General features: G+C 38.2%; 1 pseudogene; it reads right to left on the reverse strand.

The window, feature by feature from the left end:
* Window positions 1-576: 576 nt before the first annotated feature.
* Window positions 577-2,444, reverse strand: LOC104216910 (protein LURP-one-related 10-like; annotated as a pseudogene).
* Window positions 2,445-20,400: the final 17,956 nt, after the last annotated feature.

A 20,400-nucleotide genomic window follows, 5' to 3' on the forward strand; every position in this document is an offset into this window, starting at 1 on the left:
ATATCCAACTCACATAACATATTTATAATTTTCTAGTGAAATTAAAATATTGTATTCATCTTTCATAACATATTAATGTATCATAAGCATACAAGAATAATAATAAGGCTAATAAGAGTCTATTTTCACATTGAACATGCAATTACAGACAACCAATTGCAATTGTTTAGACAAAAAAAATAGTGTATTTGTACGATAAAAACCCCCACAAAAAAATTACAAGACCTAATTTTATTAGGCGTGTGTTTTTTTCCCCCTATTGAAACTCATTTAGGTTATGGGTCAAATCACATTAAGGGAGAAATGGATCTAAGTAGGTATTGTTCATTTAAGCTTATGTGACATTTATTTTTGGATTTTTCTCATTAAGTTTTATGCCATGTCATATTTATAATAGGGGTTTCAACCAAAATGACTTTTAAGTGACAATGTGAAAGTTTAGTTATTTTTAAGTGACAAAAAATAGTTGAGTGACTTTAGTGAAATTGAAATATAGTTGAATGATCATAAGTGAAATTAACTCGTATTCTAAGACTCAGATGTGTACACCAGAGAGAGAGTTGATAAGGAGAGATATGATTAGCAAATACTTTTTATTAAAAATAAAGACTACAACATACTTCTTAATTGACAAAAAGATGGAAATAGTAAACAAAAATTAGATGTTGTAAATTCTTGACATAATCTCAGTCATTTTCGTTAATCTGGTCAAGAATCACAATAAGAGCAACTATGAACGCATGATCTATGTTTTCACTCACAGACATACCAAAATTATCTTTGCCAAGTAGCATACTTTCTGCAGTGAGTTTCTTGTGCATCTGCATGCAATTACAAATATGATTAATATAAACACTTCTACTAATGATAATTATTTTAAGCAGAACAATCTATGTATACCGTCTAGAAAAGTAAATAGTGAAACCGATCGACGATTTTGGTAGAATTAGCAGCATAAATAACGCAAGATTTGTCAAGCCAGCTGCCTTCAATTTTGAAATCACAAACTTCTTCTTTGGTGTTAGCAGGCAGATATACATCTAACTTGGTTTTGAATTGTAAAAGTGCAGACTTCTTGACACTAAAGAGCAAATCTTTAGCGTTCGTACTCTCTCCTCTAAATGCTTGCCATCTATTATGAGCACTCAATAGCTAAATATTCATGAAATCAGAAAAGGAAACACATGAGCATATGTCACAATCAGTGATGGAGTTAAGATATTTATTAAAAGAGAGTCAAAATATAAAGAACTAAATATACGGAGAAACCATATAAATTCAATAATTTTTTTAAACCTATCTCTATAATATAAATTCCCAGCAAAAAAGTGTCAATTGACTCCCCTTTTAACAAGGGTAGCGCCGCCCCTGGTCATAATAGATTCCTTTTGACTGTCAATCAATTACACTTCAATCTTAGGATAGTTAGGTCGTTTAAATAAATGGAAGAAAAAGTTACTATATTATTGTTATAGGAGTATAGTTGAAGAGAAAATGAATCAATCAACTATAGCTCTTTTCTTATTCAGAGAAAATGAATCAATCAATTATAGCTCTTTTTTTTTTTATTGGCCTAATTAATTCAGATTTGCTAGGTAGACTCATTAAAGGGGGATTATTCCCAAGGTTTATCGTAAACTAATTACTATACCTCAATCATAAACAAACTGGTTATAGGTTATATAAATCATCTACATATATTCTGTTAGAATTTTGCCCTAAATTTTTAATTTATTAAAACTATTTTTCTTGAAGAAAGGAACGAAGACTCCTAAAAGAAATAAACCTCTTTCATATGCCTTATCCTTTCCTTGGACAAGAAGTACTTCTATAAATTGATGTTTTCCACTCACAACAAGAACAACAATAATATCCACAATGTAGTTATTAAAGAGTCGTATTTAGGGAGATTTTTCTCTCAATAGTTTTTATACTAGCTTTTTTTATATGTAGATCAATTGACCAAACTCTGTTATAATGTCCTATTCTTTAATATATTTTCTTTCTTTTCTGATTTATCGTCTATCAGCTTTGCATTGTTAGCTTCCGCATACACCATGCTATTTCGACCCCAACACATTCAGCCCTATTTTGTCCTATCCCATTGATGCAAAAACAAGGATAAATTATTAAATTAACGATCTGACCATGAAACCAAATAATATATATATAATGATGACCTTTTGTTGGAAAGTAACGAGAGGATTGTCAGAACCATCAACCAAGACTCGACGTTCACGTAAGCTAAAGACTTGGCCTTTGACTTTAAACAAAGCATTTCCATCAGCATCAACAACTTGAAAAGCACCATCTTTTAATGTCATGACTTTTTCACGATGTTGAGATCAGAAGGGTATGGAACACAAAACTGGGAACCTATTACTGCCACAGGATTTGCAGGAACAGCCATCTGTGGATCGCTTGTTCCTGCCATCACTCCTGTGTGTCGCAATGTAGTAATTAATGCACTACAATCACAAAATCAATCAGATTTATGCACACACATTTGTGAACTTACCTAATTAAAGGCTTATTATACGGAAAAATAAAGGAATGCCTCAACTTGTTGTACCATTTTACATCATTTAAACCATTCAGGATGAAATCCTCATATAATAGTGTTACCCATTGTATGATATCATCCTCGCAAATATAATGTTTGTTTTGATTGTTAATTAAACTTTACTGTATTGTATTGTATTGTATTGTATTGTATTGTTGAATTCGTTATGTAATGATAAAAAGTGTCATTTTATGTAACGACATATTTGGTGTAGTCGCGATGTTACCTTACTTTTTTTTTCCTCATCTTGCCTTTCCTTATTATTAAATAATCCGATATTATCTTTTATTCTACCTTTTTATATAATTATTTTACTCCGTAACCTACTTTTTTTTGGTAATATTTCTCATATTATGAGTGTGCGACATCATAAAACGATAATAAATAATACAATCTATCCACATATTATATTAATAGAAAATAATACAGTATAATACAATATAATATACTATGATACATTATAAAAAATGTGTAACAACTTGTCACGACCCGAATTTCCCACCGCCGGGACCGTGATGGCGCCTAACATCACACTCGCTAGGCAAGCCAACGTTAGAGATTTATTCACCTTTTTCCTTTACCTTTCATAATTAAAACTTAACAAAACTAAATCAACGGAATTTAAAAGCGGAAATACATTATTAACTGATCTCCTTTTGGGAATTAGGTATTTGAAGAGTCGCCACCTAACGGATTATGGTGCTTTAGGGCACCTAGATCGATTAACTCTTGGGTTGGTTTGCATTACCAGAGATTAGGGTAAGGGGTCGAAGTAACCTCGAGGGGAAGGTGTTAGGCACCCCTCTTGGTCCACAACTGTGGGTCCCGGCCGAACTTATATTCACAAATTAATCCATTATAAGTAAACAATTGAATCAAATAGGTCGCAAGTAAAACACGTTGGGATAACTCAAGTAGTAAGATTTGGACAAGTTGTAAAACAAAGGTTTAAATAAAAAAGGGAATCTGGTAAAAAGGGGTCCTAGGTTGGTTATCCTATAGGGTCACCCCACACAATGTCTGGTAAACACTCCTCAATGAGGGGCTACACGTGACATTAGCGCGTAGTCATCATATCTCATATCTACCCTTCCCATCCCCTTATTGGTCATACAAAGCGAGTGTTTGGTCAACGATTTCTATTGCGTGCTGCTACCCGTCCCTTCTTAATGGTCCTGGAGGGAGTTAGGACCTCTACCAATAGTTGGTTCTAGACGTACCCCTAAGGTTTTAAAAGGCAAAAATTCTAAGGCAACAATCAAAAACACTTAGGACTTTCAACACATAAAGGGAGCAATTAGAGGCTCAGAGTTTCCTCCTCAAACAAACACATAAGCAGCACGACTCAAGCACAGTTAAGGTCTTTTATTAGACAATGTCCTAAAGAAGGATATCTAGGTGAATATGCAGAAGACAAATAACCTCTTTTAAACTCAGAAGTTATAACCCTAGCAATTGCCTATGGATTTTTAAAGCCTGTTAGGAATCAGAAAACATTAAGCAATAGAAACAGTTTCAGAGATGCAGTTTTGAAAACGCCCTAAGGGCTTGCCTATACGCGGAGTACTGATGTCTATATTAATACAGAAATAAAGTAGGTTTTGAAATAGACTCCTTTAATACCTATATGCATGGTATCTAATGAGATTGAGGCAGTTTGAAAGAACTTGTTTTAGGAAATACTTAATACTTAATAAAACCAATTCAGAAATGAACTAGGCGTGATCAAGTTAACTTATTTAGACTAAATTAGATTGAAAGGCAGAATTTCGAATATGATTCCCTATAGGCATGTTATCTAAGTGTAATACTGATTTTAACGATTTGCAGGCATAGAAACGTACATAACACTCGTTGCTCCAGAATCCGAATTAAGTCCTATAGGCATGGCATCTATAAGTTAATCCGATTTTTTTAAGACATTGAAAGCATGATTCCTATTATGAAATTATCCGAATCCTATAGGCATGGTTTCTAGACATGACAAGATGTAGAACCTTATAGGCATGATTTTTACTTAGTAGAGCAAACAAATTTAAAAGTAAGATTCTAGGAGCATGATTTCTACCCGTATTACCCCATAAAGCATGTATCTACCCACCCTTTTCACTAAATACACTAATATCTGCTTACAAGTTATTACAGACCAATGAATGAAATACACAAGTAAATAAAAAATCAAGAAGCTATTCTATAGGGAGCCTTCGATTAAGCCTAGATTCCTCAAAGCCTCCAATGAACTCATATGCCTCAATTCCATAGACAATGATATAGTCTAGGTGCATCAAAGATCCCTAAGGATCTCAAGGATCCCGGGCAGTGCTTACACCTAGATTTGGTAACCAAAATTGAACAAGTGCAGTGTAGAAGGGCCAACCTTAGTATGCCAGAGTTTAGAGGGTTCTCAAGAGGATCCCAAGGCAGTACACATACTGGAGGGGGCATAACTTATTGACTAAGAGTAGAGTAAAAGTGATTTACACAAGTTGGAAGGTTTTACTACAAAACTGTATTAAAACAAAAGTTTTTTTGAAAGTAATTTAGTAAAGCAACAGAGACTATTTGAAAAAGAGATTGGAGAAGTTAACAAAGTCCAAACACCTTAGAATAAGTTCATACACAACTAGGAGTCACAACATCAAGGCAGGTTTCGTAGTCACAAACAGGGGTAAAAGGGGTTTGGGAATACATAGGACACATAATTAAGCAAAGAATTGGGAATTAGTATAGTCATGCCCAGAAGCAGCTAACTAGACATAGTCACAAAATCAGACATAAAGAACAGACTCACATGCAGGGGGATAGGGATTTGGGGAATTCATGGTGGTAAACATATAACAAGTAAGAGATGATTGGTGTAGACATGCTCAGAAACAAACAGAAGGGGAAATATACTGATCTCAAGGGAGGGGAAGACATGATGACATGCTGATAATATAACCCTCAACTACAAGTTTCACAACAAAACCACAAATAGAAGCAAACTAGAAACAAGATGAACTGAAACAATAAGAGAATCATATTATTGTTGGAACTTTGAATTAAAACTAGGACATACCAGTAAAGAGGATAGTGAGCAGAATGAAAGAACAAGAGAACACAAATGATTAGCCTTGGCTTGCAACCGGCTAACTTAAAGCAGTAGCAAGTAGCACAAGAGAGAGAGCAGAAATTTTTAAGTATGAGAGATAGTTTTGAACCAAGAGTTCATGTCTGTGTGTTAATGAGAGAGCATATATATATATATATATATATATATATATATATATATATATATATATATATATATATATAGTTTGAAACTAGGTAGAATAATAAGGTAAAAATCAAAATCAAGCAGTAATTATGGAACTAGGTATCAATTAGTATAAAATTAGTAGAAGTACTCTCTTAATTAAGGGAGTTAATTTCAAATGGTAAAGACAAATAAGGAAAGAGATCACATAAGACTGGAATATAACACACAAAGAAATAGTTTCAGCATAGTGCAAGTATAGAACATGTAATTAAGGCTAAGTATATAATATCCCAATTAAGTAAATAACATAAGAGTCGGTTGACATCATAGTCGACCATAAAATAAGGCAAGAAAAATAACTTAGAGGCTAAAAATCAGTAGAGAATATTACAAGAGATTAGAAGGATATCAATCACAGGGAATCAAGGATTCCGATGGACAATGGTAATGATTTGGGGGGTAGGGGGAATTACCATAAATTTCTATGAACAAACAGAATAAACACACAATAGGCAAGAAGAGGCAAAAATGAGAAACCCTAATAGCACAGTAGGGTAAAAATAACACAAAATCAGGGATTCGCATGGAACATAGTACTGATTATAGGAGTTTAACAGAATGAACATAGTAGAGGAGGAAGAAGCAAAAATTAGAAACCCTAATGAGCATAGTAGGGTAAAATCATAGAAAACTCAGGGATTCATGAGAAACAAGCAAGCATATAGATTAAATGAATAAATCATCAAATACAGACTCAGAACCCAGGGTTAAGACCAAGAACTAGGGTTTTCACATATACGAGTTGAAAAAGGAGTAGAAACACAGAATCAATCAAGATATGAAAATGATAGAGGTTTAAACAAGTGTAGAAGAAGCTCCGAGAAACCCTAACTTTAAAGAAAGTAAAAACAGCTTGAAGTCGATGATTTTTCAAAAGAGGTTCGAGAACAGTGTAAAACATAGAAGGAACAGACTCGAATCGGTTAAAAATGGCCCAGATCTAAGAGATACAAGTGAAAATTAGGGTTTCAAAAGAAACCTAAATAGAGATGGAAGAACCTGCTTAAAACTTCAAAGATCGTAATAAATATAGTGTAACTTTGCCCAAAATCACACCGTAGAAGCCATGAACAGCCAAAATAGCAACTCTAGGAACAAGTCGGCATGGCCCAGGGCCCTTGAAAGCCTCAGAGATGATGAGCAAGGCAATGCAGGAGCCATTGGAGGCTTGGGGTTGAAGAGTGGTCGCCGGAGAAGACCGGAGAAGAGAGGCGGTTGAAAAGGATTTAGGGTTAGGTTGAGAGAAGAGAGGAGACGAGAGAATTTAGAGGCGGTGGGCTGTAAAGAATGACTAGGGTTCGGGGGTAATTAGGATTAAAAAAGGAAAGAAAAGGTATGGACTAGTGATCTAGGAGATCAACTGCCAGGATTTGATCGGGTAGATGGGTTCCGGGTTTGGGTAAGCGTAGATAGGTTCTAGGTCAAGTATTTTAATAAGAAATTGGGTTGGGGTTGGGTCCAATTTGGGCAGCAATTGAAATGCCAAATTCGGCTATAATTTAAATAGCAATTTTTCCCTATTTAATTTATAATAAGTAATAAACAATTTCTAAAACATAATTTTCAACACAAAATGATTTAAAATATGTAATTATCATTTTAAAAATATATGGACCAATTTTATGCATATAAAATGTAATTATACATTAAATGGGCTAACATTGCAATTATATGCAATTTAGCTTAAAAGAAATACTAAATGCAATTATAAAAATGCATAAAAAATATATTAATCATATTTTGGCATAATTATAGAAATTACATGAATAAATCATCATAACAATAATTTGGGAAATAATTGTTGGGATTTTATGAATAAAAGGGGAGGAAATAAATCAATTTAAATCTTTAAAATTATGGAAAAATTATAAAAACATTGTGCATGCTTGTATATGCATATATATGCTATTTCAAAGGTATTTATGCATATAAAAAATAAATAAGAAAAATTGGGTATTAATAGTTGCCCCTCTTTATCCGAGAGGGATGAAGAGTTTTCGGGTAAAGAAATGATGACCGATTTTGGCCGGATGAGATGTTTTGAAAGATAGAGGCCGAACTCCAATTTTCGAGTTGCCTACATATCCCTGATTTCTGGATTCACCCGCGCAGTAGGCCAATGAAATTATTGCAAGAACGGACACGAGATGCGGAAGCGACTATGGTGAGCGGTTAAGGCTCGAACGGTTGGTGGGAACTGGAGCGAGATTGCTCCTGCTAGGATAGCGGTTGCTTACTGGTTACCTGCAGATAAAAGATGCTACAAACGTATTTGCAAAAATTTAAACATGATGTAGATTTACTTTGGACCATGAAGGTTGTCTTCGGATGGTTAAAGATGACGTCCTTAGACCATGATGTCCTGGGCCATGAATTGTTTAGTAAGGGATTCGCAGACTATGAATTGGTATTCTCGGGCCATGAAAATGGTGCCTCCCAAACCATGACGCCTTTGAATAATGATATGCAAGTTCGAGAGATCCTCAGACCATGGCATGGTGTCTTCCGGCTATGAGAATGATGCCTTTGGACTATGACGCCTTCAGATAGATTAGAGATGTTTCAGCCCATGATATGCAATAATATGATGTAACAAGACGAGGCTTAGTCTTGTGAAATGAAGTGCAGAGCTTAGCCCGATTGAAAAGCAAATAGATAGTAGTAGAAATAGAGCAATATCTGTGCAAAGAGGGACAATGCTTAGTCCCGTGCAAGTGGGGAGGCAAGGATTAGCTTTTATGCAAATGGGAAGGCAAGGACTAGACTCATGCGAATAAGGAGCCAAGTACTAGACTCATGCAAATATGGAGTCAAGGACTAGACTCATGCAAATATGGAGGCAAGGATTAACCTCATGCGAATATGGAGTCAGAGATTAGACTCATGTAAGTATGGAGTTAAGGATTTAGACCTATGCGAATATAGAGGCAAGGGTTAGCCTCACGCAAGTATGGAGTCAGTGATTAGACTCATGCAAGTATGGAGTCAAGGATTAGACTCATGCAAACATGGAGTCAGATATTAGACTCATGCAAATGGGAGGCAAGGGTTAGTCTTATGCAAATATGGAGTCATGGATTAGACTCATGCAGATATGGAGTCAAGGATTAGACTCATGCAAACGTTGAGTCAGAGATTAGACTCATACAAATAGGAGGCAAGGGTTAGCCTTATGCAAATATGGAGTCAGGGAATATACTCATGCAAATATGGAGCCCAGGATTAAACTCATGCAAATATGGAGGCAAAGATTAGCCTCATGCAAATGTGGGGGACAAGGATTAGTCCTATGCAAATGTGGAGTCCAGGATTAGACTTATGCAAATATAGAGGACAGGGATTAGTCCCATGCAAATGTGGGGGATAGGATTAGTCCCATTCAAAGAGCGAATAGCAAATAAGGGTAGTGTATGTCTTAGCTGGAGATATATTTAGTGTCTGATGACCGGATGGATGGTGAATTTGCTTTGTGTATACATGTTTTGAGAATGCTACTGTTACGTCAAATGTGCCTGCATTAAAAGAAAAATCGTAAGTTTTTTGAGGGGAGGTTGGTTCTTGCTTCGTCTTCCGGTCTTGCTCTGGTCTACTCTGGAAGCCCCCTTTGAATTCCTCTAGGTAGCACCTGACTGTTATGGAAATAGAATTTTCAAAAAATATACAATCATTGATAAAAAAAAGAATTGTTTTGGAAGTGTATTGATATATCAAGTAATTTTTGATGAAATAGCGACTGTGACACATTTCAAAGGCATTGCAGCTATCTTATGTTAAAATTTTGAGGGTCCTCCTCAAAATTTTGCCCCAGTTTGTTAGATGATTTTTAACTGTTTACGGATGACGGACCCTGCTGAATCTTCTTCGGAATTTTGAGAATCCTTCTCAAAATTCTGCCTTAGTTCTTGACTGATTACTCACTTTTTGATGCGCGTCGGTGATGACTGGACTTGCTCTGGAATTTTGAGGACCCTCCTCAAAATTCTGCCCGAGTTTCTGATTTTGGGGGAAATGAAAATTTTATTATAATTTGACCGAACCCATAAGGCTGCCTACGTATCCCCTCTTAAACCGGAACCAGGTCAAGCGTAGTTCAATTACATTAGAAAAGAAATGTGAAATAATCTTGACTGCGTCTGAATTGATTGGTTTTAGCCAGATTTCCCCATCCATTTATACAAGTATGAGTGCTCCTCCTGTCAAGACCCTGTGAACCATGTATGGACCTTGCCAGTTGGGAGAGAATTTCCCTTTAACTTCATCTTGATGCGGGAAGATTTTCTTCAATACCAGCTGCCCTGGTGCAAACTATCTTGGTTTGACTCTTTTGTTGAAAGCTCTAGACATTCTGTTCTGGTAAAGTTGGTCATGACATACTGCGTTCATCCTCTTTCTATCGATAAGGGCCAATTGTTCATAGCGACTCCTTATTCACTTAGCATCGCTGAGTTCAGCTACGATTCTTAAAGAAGGAATTTCTACCTCGACTAGGATGACAGCCTCGGTACCATAAACCAGAATGTAGGGGGTTACCCCAGTGGACGTGCCAACTGTGGTGCGGTACCCTAACAGAGCAAAGGGTAACTTCTCATGCCATTGCTTGTGATTCTCTACCATCTTCCTTAGTATCTTTTTAATGTTTTTGTTGGCGGCTTCTACGACTCCATTCATTTGAGGTTTGTAGGCGGTGGAATTCTTATGATTGATTTTGAAAGTTTCACATATAGATTTCATCATATCACTATTGAGGTTGGCGGCATTGTCAGTAATAATGGACTCAGGAACTCCAAATCGGCAAACAATACGATCCTTGACAAAATATGCAACGACTTTCTTGGTTACAGCTTTGAAAGATGCAGCTTCTACCCATTTTGTGAAGTAATCAATGGCTACTAGAATAAACCTGTGTCCATTTGAAGCAGTGGGCTCAACCGGACCAACAATATCCATTCCCCAGGCGGCGAATGGCCAAGGTGAGCTTGTTGCATTGAGCTCATTTGGTGGCACTTTTATCATGTCGGCATGCACTTGACATTAAAGGCATTTGCGAACATACTGAATGCAATCCGTCTCCATGGTCATCCAGAAGTAACTGGCCCTGAGTATCTTTTTAGCCAAGACGAAACCATTCATGTGCGGACCACAGGTCCCAGCATGTACCTCTTCAAGTAATTTAGAAACCTCATTTGTATCAACATATCTCAATAAACACAAATCAGGAGTTCTTTTATACAAATTCCCTCCGCTGTGGAAGAAGTGATTTGACAATTTTGGGAGTGTGCGTTTCTGGGTGTGATTTGCATGCTCCAGGTATTCTCCTTTTGATAAGTACTCCTTGATTTCATGGAACCAAAGCTTTCCATCTACTTCTTCCTCGATATGAGCACAATATGTCGGCTGATTATGGATCCTCACCGGAATGGGATCAATATAGTTCTTATCTGGATGATGTATCATTGATGACAAATTGGCTAATGCGTCGGCAAACTCATTCTGAATTCTGGGCACATGTCGGAATTCTATCTTTGTAAATCTCTTCCTCAATTCTTGCACGTGGCGTAGATATGGAAATATCTTGAAATTCTTGGTGGCCCACTCTCCTTGTACCTGGTGCACAAGCAAATCTGAATCACCAATCACCAACAACTCCTGAATGTTCATGTCGATTGCCATATTGAGCCCTAGTATACAGGCTTCGTACTCTGCCATGTTCTTGGTGTAAGAAAATCTGAGTTTAGCAGATACGGGATAATGTTGACCCGTTTCTGATACCAAAACGGCTCCAATGCCCACTCCTCTGAAATTTATAGCTCCGTCAAAGAACATCCTCCAACCGTCGTATGCCTCGGTAATGTCTTCTCTTACAAATGATACTTCTTCATCAGGAAAATATGTTTTCAATGGTTCGTATTCTCCTCCCATCGGATTTTCAGCGAGGTGATCTGCTAATGCTTGTCCCTTGACTGCCTTTTGAGTTACATAGACAATATCGAACTCACTTAGTAGTATCTACCATTTAGCGAACTTCCAATAGGCATGAGTTTCTGAAATATGTACTTTAGAGGATCTATCCTGGATATGCGGTATGTAGTGTAGGCACAAAAGTAATTCCTTAATTTTTGGGATGTCCAGGTCAAAACACAGCAAGTGCGTTCAAGTTGAGAATACTGTACTTCATAAGGTGTGAACTTCTTGCTCAAATAATATATGGCCCGCTCCTTTTTTCCTGTCTTATCATGTTGTCCCAAAACATATGTGAAGGCTCCATCTAACACGGATAGATAAAGTAACAAAGGTCGTCCTGGTTCTGGCGGGACCAGAACTGCTGGTGTGGACAGGTACTCCTTGATCTTGTCAAAAGCTTTCTGACAATCCTCAGTCCAACTTGTCTCGGCATCTTTCCTCAGCATCTTGAAGATGGGTTCACATATGATTGTGGACTGTGCTATGAATCGACTGATGTAGTTGAGTCGTCCTATGAAGCTCATCACATCCTTTTTGCTTTTAGGTGGTGGTAACTCCTGAATAGCTTTGACTTTAGTTGGATCTATCTCGATCCCTCGGTGACTGACAATGAATCCCAATAACTTTCCTACGGGAACCTCGAATGCACACTTTGCGGGGTTCAACTTCAAATTGTACCTCCTGAGCCTGTCGAAGAACTTCCTCAAGTCTGCTATGTGATTTGCGACCCTTTTGGATTTGATAATGACATCATCCACATATACCTCTATTTCTTTGTGTATCATATCATGAAAGATAGTTGTCATGGCTCTTATGTAGGTGGCCCTAACGTTCTTCAAACCGAATGGCATCATATTATAACAATATACACCCCACGGAGTAATGTAAGCTGTCTTCTCTGCATCTTCTTCATCCATCCAGATCTGGTGATAACCCGCGAAGCAATCTACGAAGGATTGAAGTTTATTCTTGGCGTAGTTATTGATCAGTATGTGTATATTTGGTAGTGGAAAATCTTCCTTGGGACTTGCTCTATTTAAATCCCGATAACAACACATACCCTGACCTTCCCGTCCTTCTTCGGAACTGGCACGATGTTACCTAACTAGGTTGGATATTCGACTACCCTGAGAACTTGGCTTTGATCTGCTTGGTAACTTCCTCCTTGATTTTTAGACTCTTGTCTGGTTTGAATTTTCTGAGTTTCTGCTTGACTGGCGGACACAAGGGATTAGTAGGCAACTTTTGAGCCATTATAGATGTGCTCAAATCAGCCATATCGTCATACGACCATGCGAAGATGTCCTCATATTCCTTTAGAAAATAGATGTATTCTTCCTTCTCTGTTGGTGACAAATGAATGCTGATATGAGTCTCCTTGACGGTCTCGGTGTCTCACAAGTTTACTGCTTCTGTTTCGTCCAAGTTGGACTTAGGCGTGTTCTCAAAATTCTTGACTTCTTTAACAATTTCCTCGGGTATTTCATCTTCTTCCTCTGAGTCACTATTCTCATATTGCGTTGCCTCATTACATGTCACGATTACTGGTTCATCAAAAAAAGTAATAATAGCGATGTGAAAAGAAAAAGTGTAAAGACAGTAGTGAATAATAAAGAGCAAATACATTTGATTAAAACTTGAGAAATTGTTCAGACAAAATAGGGCTCGATGAATCGAGCATTTATTTTGAAATAAGTAAAGATTAAAATGAAACTATAGGAAATTTTAAATGCCTAAAACGACTATAGAAGTAAATCTTGCCAAGCTACCAAGGGACTCAACAGGCTCGGGATGGTGTGGCAGTTTGCCACAGTCTGAATGGTGAGGCCTTCTTCCTCCTCCTCCTCTTCCTCCTCAATTATGGCACAACAATCCATGTCCTCGTCTTCCAAGAACAAATCCTTCAGCCCAGCTAGTGCTTCTTCTTCTGCAGTTCCCAATATTATGTCGGCCTGGTGGAAAGCTTGTTCCAAACGTGGTACCGGTTGCTCAAGAGGTTAATATGGTCCGCGCCATGGAGGCTACCACTCCATGTACTCTTGCCATGTATACTGGTATCCGAGCCCAAAGGTGGTACCATGATTTTTTAGCCGTATCGGCTTTGTGATACCTTGGAAGTTCTTTCCCAGCCCTTTGCCGGGTTCATATCCGGACCATGCTAGTATGCTTTTTTTGTTACTCCATCACTTATCCTTCTCGACGGCATTGACCCGTTCAATGTGATGATAGGTTTCCCCTCCTAGCCTTCTTCTATGTCCAATGGTCGGGATGGTTTGACTAGTGTAGATGGGGTTACACCCATCTCTATAAATGATCACCTCATGACGGTTCCATTCGAATTTTACGGCTTGATGTAGTATGGAGGGCACGACTCCAGCAGCATGGATCCATGGTCGGCCCAACAGAAGATTATATGAGGCTGGTATGTCAAGCACTTGGAATTCAACGTCGAATCAAGTTGGCCCCATCTGCAAGCAAAGGTTGATTTCCCTGATCGTGGCCCTCTGGAACCCATCAAAAGACTTCACATTCATGCTTCTGATCCATATTTCATGGAAACCTTTGTCCAACCTGTAAGCACGTGATTTTTGCTTCACGGACAATCACTCCAAAAGAAAACAAAAAATAGTGACAAATGACCTCACTGTACAATTTTTCGATTTTCCGTGACGTATGCTATTAGTCATTTGTGGTTCTGTCCGTTTTTCATTTAATCTTATTGAACAAAATACAAAATATGTATGTCATGGTAATTAAACCATAATTCGGTCATTAAAAGAAAATTCACAAAAATATATACGCATCTTTTATTCTAGGTTGTGATTTAACTTACTTCAAATATTTTTATATGTGTGTGATGATTGTGTTAAGTGAGTAAATTAATGGTGGTTTTAATTTCATTTTTTATTTATTTTATTTTATTTTATTTTTATTTAAAATTAGAAAACAAAAAGAAAAGAGTGATGAAATTGGTTTGGGCCAAGAAATGAATCAAAATCGAGCCCAAGATGACACAGGTCCAGTCCAAGCACAGGCTGCCCGGGTACGTCCCAAACGACGTCGTATCAGCGTCTTTGTGTTGAGCCATTGATTTGATTCAAATGAACGGTCCTGATCGGGCCACTCATTTAACCCAAACGACGCCGTCTTAGGCAATTGTTCTGAGCCGTCCAACCCCTTGATCCAACGAATCCAGGCCTTCCCTTAGGCCCGTCAAATTTGACCCGATCCAATCCCCTACCCGGTCTCAACCCACCATCAGCACCCGAACGACGTCGTCTCTCTTCAATGAGTAGATCCTGGCCCTTGATCTCACATGATCCGACGGCCAGGATCTAAACCTCAAAATCATATATAAAGCCCAACTTGGTTACCCCGCCCCCTATCCAAAACACCCCCCGGCTTCATCGTCTCCCTGAGCAACCCTAACACCCAAACCCTAGCCGCCACCCCACCCCTTCGCCTGAAAGCCGGCGGCAACGGTGCCGTTGGCCATGAGTCTAACACCCCTGAACCACCATGACCCCCCTCTCCAAATCCACACTCAGCTTACCTCGAATCTTCCCCGAACGTCTCGAATCTTCATTCGAAGATCCGAGACCAAACCTAGATCTACACAAAACCACCCCATATTCACCCTAGTCACTCCCCTAACGTCCCTCAGGCCTTAATCAGCTTTGGTTCCGGTCAAATGCAAGCAGAACTTGTCGAATCCCAAATCTGAGTTCAAGAACCCTAAAAAACCAAACCTGTTTCGTGTTGAGGTAAGTTCCCGGTGTAATCTTCTTTTCTTTCTTTTTTGTTTGTGCATATGTTCGTATATTTGTTCTGAATCTTTTGATTATTTTCTGTCAGTTCTCCCCATCTTCAAAAGACCCTTTTTGTTTGGTCGATTTCTTTTCTTAAATGTTAAATGAGTGTTATAAGATGTTTGTTCGCTTCGACTGATGTCGTCGACCAGTTAAGTTTCATAAACTTCGTGTTAAATGCCCCGAGTGTTGAAATAAATTGGTGCCTTGTTTAGTCTGTGTTGTTTGTCGATTAATTGTTACGTATATTAGTTCGTATAGTCGATTTGAGTAACGTCGTCAAATAATTAAGTGTCGTAAAGTTCCATCGTTGTTCGGAAAAATGCCTGAATCACTCATTTGTTCTGTCTTGAGTTTAATCGATCAGCGATTAGTTAGTATACATTATAACTCGCAAAGTTGACTCGACACATGTTGTCGTTAGTTTCACAGCATCAAATAACAAACGACCTAACTCTTACTGGCTGGTTTTGTTAAATGCTTGTGTTGGACTGATTGTAGGTTGGTTTGTTAGCTGTGGGAGGGGGGATTCGAACTGGTAGACTAACAGATACAATAGAATGAAAGGGTGGGGCAAGACAACAATGATCAAGGGTCTGTGGGATAATTTTGGTTGGGGGGAAGAAACTGACTGAGTGTTCAGGATTAAAGAAGCTGTCAAGTGTCAATTAAAATACTATTAAGGGGGAACAAAACACAAGAGCATGGGAACTAAATGAATAATTTAAACCCATAACTCTTGATTAGAGAAATAGGACAAAGCATGGGGGGCTGATTAAGTTTACCAAGAAAAATACCTCTAGGCATGGGAAGCTAAGGGGTATGGGCAGATTGCAATTGGCAGGATCCAGGCAGCTTGACTGCACTGGGTTGTTGGTTTATATTTAAGCTTTTTTAGAACTTAAAAGGGGCTGGACATTTTTTTAGTCTTTAGAGAAAGCAAGAAACATAAAGAAGTTTTTCAGAATATTGTAAACAAACACTGTCTGAAAACTGCTTAGGAGTTCAGATTGGTCAAGCTGTCTTGGCCAATTGTTGTTGGTTATTTGCCGAGCTATTTGTGATTGTTGAACTGTTAGTGCTGTTACATTGAATACTCTGGTTTTTCTGCTGGGTCACCATTCTGTTTCTGGGATTGCTTGACTGTTGCTCGACCAACTATTGGGTTTCCCTTGTTGTTGAGACTGCTGTTGTTTATCTGTGAACTATTGGTGACATTTGTTGCTGATTGTTAGCTGTTGATTGTTGATTGCTGCTTACCTGTTGTTGCTGTGTTTGCTGTATACTGCTCAGCTGATCATTCTCCTTCTTCTTTTGCTTTGCTATACCAGGTACACGATTAATAGTATCAATGTAACTTGAAAGTTGAGCATGAATACAAAAGAGAAGATCTAAAGATGTTTTTTTTTCTCATACATAGACTGTTATATTGAATATCATGTAATGTATAATAGTTTACATTTTTGTTTGGATACTGAAGGTAGCTTGCACGCCTAGTAGATATCAATGTATGGTGATTGAATGTTAGTTTGTATATGTAGGCTGGTAGATAAAAGTATTCCCAATGCAGTAGGTTGTATCTTAGACTTAGTCTAATTGTGTAGCATATTCTTTAATACATGCCAAGCATGAAAACTATCCATTACTAGTTAAGTTATTTCCCTTTTGATAAACTGTCTCGTATAACTGGTAAATCACACTTTAGAACAAGGAACACAAAGCTTACAATCTCAACCTCATGAAGGTCGAGCCCAAGTCGAAGCAAACTGAATAGACCTTCATCGGAAAAACCGTGGCCCAGGCCTGGCCCATCCTGCATGAGCTGGGCTTGGGACCATAAGATTCGATCACTTGCCCGCGGGCGCGACCCTGTTTCTGATTTTTGTAAAAAGGGTATTCTGAATCCTGCCATAAATAACTCGCAATTAACTAGGACTATCTCCGCTTTCAATCAGTAGAGACAAACGCGACAAGAAACGTAGTTGCTATAGGATATCCTTTTAAAATAAAAATGAGACGATCCTCGCTAAATAAATCACACATCACCGGGGCCCTCAAATAAATACATAACCATTGACTAGACTTTGGATTTGGCCGTTTAATGAACGTTCACAGCCTCTTCCTAAAATAACAATACGTTAGTCTCTTTAGGACGCGCCTATAACAATGTTATCTCCCTAAACTCGGGTGCACATCTATGTGACCCAAATCCAAATCTCAACGGAGTCGAAATATGCCTCTAGTCACGGGCACATTGATTGTGGCGTGGCCCGAGATGCATTTCCATGACGTTGTAAATTCCTTTTAATAATAAATGAGACAAGCCTCGACAAACAAAAAATGCACAAGCTGCGAGGCCCTCTAAATGTATATATATTAAAATACTTAGAATTCGGGACATGCCGTTTAGCAAATTTTACGGCCTTCCCCAAAATAACAATACGTTAGTTGCTTTAGGCGCGTCTTAATAATTTATTCTCCTTAATTCGGGTGCACATTTATGTGACCCAAATCCAAATCTCAACCGAGTCGAGATATGTCAATAACCACGGGTGCATTGATGTAACGTGGTTCGAGATATGTTTTCACGACGTTGCAAGTCCTATAAAAATAACAGTGAATGATAAAAGCGGTTAAAAGATAAAATTGGCACATAAGTTCACATTTGTATAAAATCAGATAATCAAGCCGAATATAACAGTTGAGCGACCGTGCTAGAACCACGGAACTCGGGAATGCCTAACACCTTCTCCCGGGTTAACAGAATTCCTTATCCAGATTTCTGGTACGCAGACTGTAATATGGAGTCATTCTTTTCCTCGATTCGGGATTAAAATTGGTGACTTGGGACACCCTAAATCTCCCAAGTGGCGACTCTGAAATAAATAAACCAACCCTATTTCGATTGTCCTTTAATTGGAAAAAACTCCCTTGTACCCTCGCGGGTATGGAAAAAGGAGGTGTGACAGCTCTGGCGACTCTGCTGGGGACATCGCCCAGAACCACTGGTTCAGGGTTAAGAATTCGAGCTTTGAATAATTGTTATTATTTGGCTTTATTTATTATCTGATTTTATTATTATTTGTTTTAGCCTAAATGTGCAAAATGCTACTTTTACCGCTTTGATATTATTTGAACTGTATATAAACTGTGCCGAAACCCTTCTCTTCTTACCTCTGGGGATGTGCTTACTGGTTGAGACTCCCTATTCTGTTAGTGTCGTACCCTAAATAAAAGAGGCTCGGAAAGTTTCTAAGCCGGCTGGCCTTTTGGTTCCCGGAAAGGAGCTCCTTCCTCAGCTCGAGTTGTCCGCTCGGGTACACTGTCTAGAACACCGACCCAGGTTTTTGAACATAGAATAACGTGACTTCATGCCGGATCCCTAGTAGGAACGCTTGTCTGCATCATGTGCATTTTGACTTAGGGGACTCAACACAGGGGTTGGGTCCGTCTAGGAATAGCAACCTGAAACAGAGAAGACCATCCTGATGCATCTTACTTGCTACGTACATATATTTGTTTCAAACCAGCATGTTGACCGATTTCTGAATCTTGGGAATGTTGAAAAAAGGGAGAAAAGAGGAAACAAAAAGAGACATAACAGTTAAGGTATTAATTGATTATTTTAGAAAATGAAAAATAGAAAAAAATAGAAAAAAAGAGTCTTTTATTTTTGGAAAATCGTTTGTTGAAAAGAAAATGAAAAAAAAGGAGTCTTTATTTTAGTTTGGAAAAATAGGTTATTTTATCTTTTTGAAAAATGAAGAGTTATTTTGTCTTGTTTTAAAAATGGTTTGTCTTGCAATAAAAAATGAAAAAAAAGAGATGCTTGTTCATTTAAATTGCCCGAACTACGCAGGTTTGATTCTCATAGGGTGTGAGATACGTAGGCAACCTCCGCCGGGTCCAACCTCCCATTTTTTTGAAAATCAATAAAAGTAGCAACAACGCCAAGTACATTTTTCTGCCACAGGGTCGGGGGACGCCGCTTATATCATAAATAGCCAAACGTTCCCAAAAGGAACTCCGGAAGGCTGCCTTTGTACAGACGGCCACCTCTTTTTTTTATCACACAACCTTAAAAATCTTCGTTCATGAAGTGCTGAGGGGTCGTGTTCAGAAATCCTTTTGAGAAAAGTCGCGTATGTTTTTGTTTTTATCAGAATAAGTTTCGTTTGTTAAAATCTTATTAATAAATGTGCAGAATGAGCACGACTCCAAATGAACCCTTTTCAATCATGAATAAAATTCCCCTCCAATTGCGGCTCTGGTGGAATGATTTAGGCAGAGAAGGGCATGACGAAATCAAGAAGTATCTGAAAGGCCTCACGAGTTTGTTGGATATCAGGCCACGAGGAGATATCCTAAGGGCACTAGTCCCCCACTGGGATCATGCGCACAATGTCTTCCATTTCTCCGACTTTGAACTTACCCTAACTTTAGAAGAAATAGCAGGGTATATCGGCAGTGCGGAGACTCCATTGAGGCACAAATATCTGATTGCTCCAAGAACTGTGGCAATACACCGGTTTCTGGACTCCTTAAAGATAGTCAGAACAATTCATAACCCTGACTTAGCAAAAGGTTTTTGCACTATGAGTTTCATATACCAAAGATATGGTCACATAGGAGGATTCGACAAGCCAGAAAACCAGTTGTGCAGCAAAAGTAATCGTCAAAAGTGGGATAAACATAGACGGATTGCTTTCATGATAACTTTCTTAGGACTCTTAGTATTCCCAAGAAAAGACGGGAATATCGACATAAAG

The sequence above is a fragment of the Nicotiana sylvestris genome, chromosome 7, assembly GCF_000393655.2.
Source record: "Nicotiana sylvestris chromosome 7, ASM39365v2, whole genome shotgun sequence".
NCBI classification, from domain to species: domain Eukaryota; kingdom Viridiplantae; phylum Streptophyta; class Magnoliopsida; order Solanales; family Solanaceae; genus Nicotiana; species Nicotiana sylvestris.